The sequence below is a fragment of the Nannospalax galili genome, unplaced genomic scaffold (genome assembly GCF_000622305.1).
Source record: "Nannospalax galili isolate Female #2095 unplaced genomic scaffold, S.galili_v1.0 scaffold3085, whole genome shotgun sequence".
NCBI lineage: Eukaryota > Metazoa > Chordata > Mammalia > Rodentia > Spalacidae > Nannospalax > Nannospalax galili.
This window is the reverse complement of record NW_008352292.1, coordinates 88,923-91,038: the sequence shown is the minus strand read 5'-3', so window position 1 is coordinate 91,038 and position 2,116 is coordinate 88,923.

Sequence of the window (2,116 nt, the reverse complement as noted above, 5' to 3'; positions counted from 1 at the left end):
GGAAGCCTGCTGTGTTGGCCAAACAGTGGAGAAAAGTCTGCTTCTCTTAACTTCAAAGACCAGGGTGCTTACCAGCTCAGTTCCCTTTTCTCAGGAGCTTGAGAAGTCTGTGACACCCTGTTGGTGAGGGGGCAGGGCTATCTGAATCTTAACATTCCAGCCTTTTGAGTTATGGGATGGGGGCACTGTTGTCGTCTTGCTACTTCCTGCTGGACAGGGTCGACGTGGGGGGGCTGGATTAGGGGTCGATCAGATGGGGGGGTGTTCCCTCTTCATGCATCTCAACAGGGTCCTCAATGGTTGACAGGCGCTTGTATACATGTGGGGGGAAGGAAAGTAACAACCTATTAAAATTAGTAAGAGTTAGTTTTTGGATTTGATCCTGAAAATATCTGAAGAGGCAAGGAGCAATAGTTAGCACCAAGGTAATAGCTCATTTTTCTTTTTTTTTTTCTTCTGCCAGGGCTGAACTCGAGAGTGATGGACTCAGGATTTGTTTTCAGGCATTTTAATAGCTGTTGGAGTGGCTAGAAGCAAATGATGGAGGTTCATGTAGGTTTGGTACGATTTATCAAGTATGAGAAAAAGATCTTAAAATGTCTAAGGTCATAGCTTAGTCAGCTAGTTTAAGGATATCTCATCAAGGTTTATTTAAAAATGTTTGGGTTTTGCCCAAGATCTATCTACATAACACATGGTAATTAAAAGTACCAGATTGGTGTAACTAACTCTCTTTGTTCTTCGTTGCTGTGACAAAATACTCTGACCACTACCAACTTGGGGAGGAAAGGGTTTATTTAGCTTACATATCCCAGGTCACAGTTCATCCGGGAGCCCAAGGTAGGAACTCAGGGTAGGAACCTGGCAGCAGGAGCTGGAGCACAGGCCATGGAGGAACGCTGCTTATTGGCTTGCTCCCCTGGCCCCTGCTCAGCTTGCTCTCTTATCTAACACAGGCCCACCTGCATAGGGGTGGCACTATCCACAGTGGGCTGGGCCCTCCCACATCACTCAACAATCAAGAAAATGCCCCACAGACATGGCCACAGGCTAGTCCAATGGAGGAAATTCCCCAATTGAGGCTCCTTCAACCCAGGTGTGTTGACACTAAAGCTATCCAGCACACTAACCTTCTTGGATATTTAATAACCAGACTTTGAGGCCTATACTAATTTGGTCAGAGGGACTTAAAGGGACAATTTTTTTTTTCCTTGCCCTCCAAGGTCAAACAAGTTCCAGGGGCTATGGCGCATCTCTCAAAATGTTGACATATGTTCTCACTCATATGTGGCTCCTAGAACCAAATCCTGACAAGTGAGTATGTATCCAGGCATAACTACAGGAACCAGGATAATGGAAAGGAAACAGGGAGGTAAAGGAAAAGAAAGAACCTGAAAGAGAAGAACAGTAGGAAACAGGCCTTAATAAGGGAGATATGGCTAAAAATTGGGTTAGTTTAAGGGAGCGGAGAGGGAAGGGTATACAAGGAACCTAGGGGATAAAGGGAAAGAAGGAGCTCAAGAGAGGTAGGACCATAGGAGAAGGGTATTAGTAAGATAGAGAAAGGGGAGAAATGGGGGCACCTTACATGGGGAAACCATGATGGAGGTGTTAGACATTGTGAGAGATAAATACTTCCTAGCTAGTTTTAAAAACCAGAGGGAACCATATTACTCCAACAACCTACTAACAAATTATACATACCAGATCAAGAAATATATGCCTAGGTAAGGTTTATCTGAGAACAATTGATCTTTGCCCAAGATTTATCTACATGACACACAGTAATTAAAAGTACTAGATTGGCGGAACTAATCTTGAATGTTTAACAGATATACTTTGAGGCCTATAATAATTTGGTCAAAGGGACATAAAGGACAGTTTTTGCTCCTTGCCTTCTTAGGTTGACTAGTTCCAGGGGACTATGAGCATCTCTCAAAATGTCCTGTAATTGTGGTGGGTCAACTGTCCTCTTGATCAAGGAGGCCAAGGAGACCCCACCAGATGGACTTAAACCAGTGTCCAGTCTACAAAGAGGAGGGTCAACACAGAGGAATCGTTTCCCACATGCTTCCAAGTGAAGCCAGCCATGGTCGAGTAGGACCTTTGACTTATC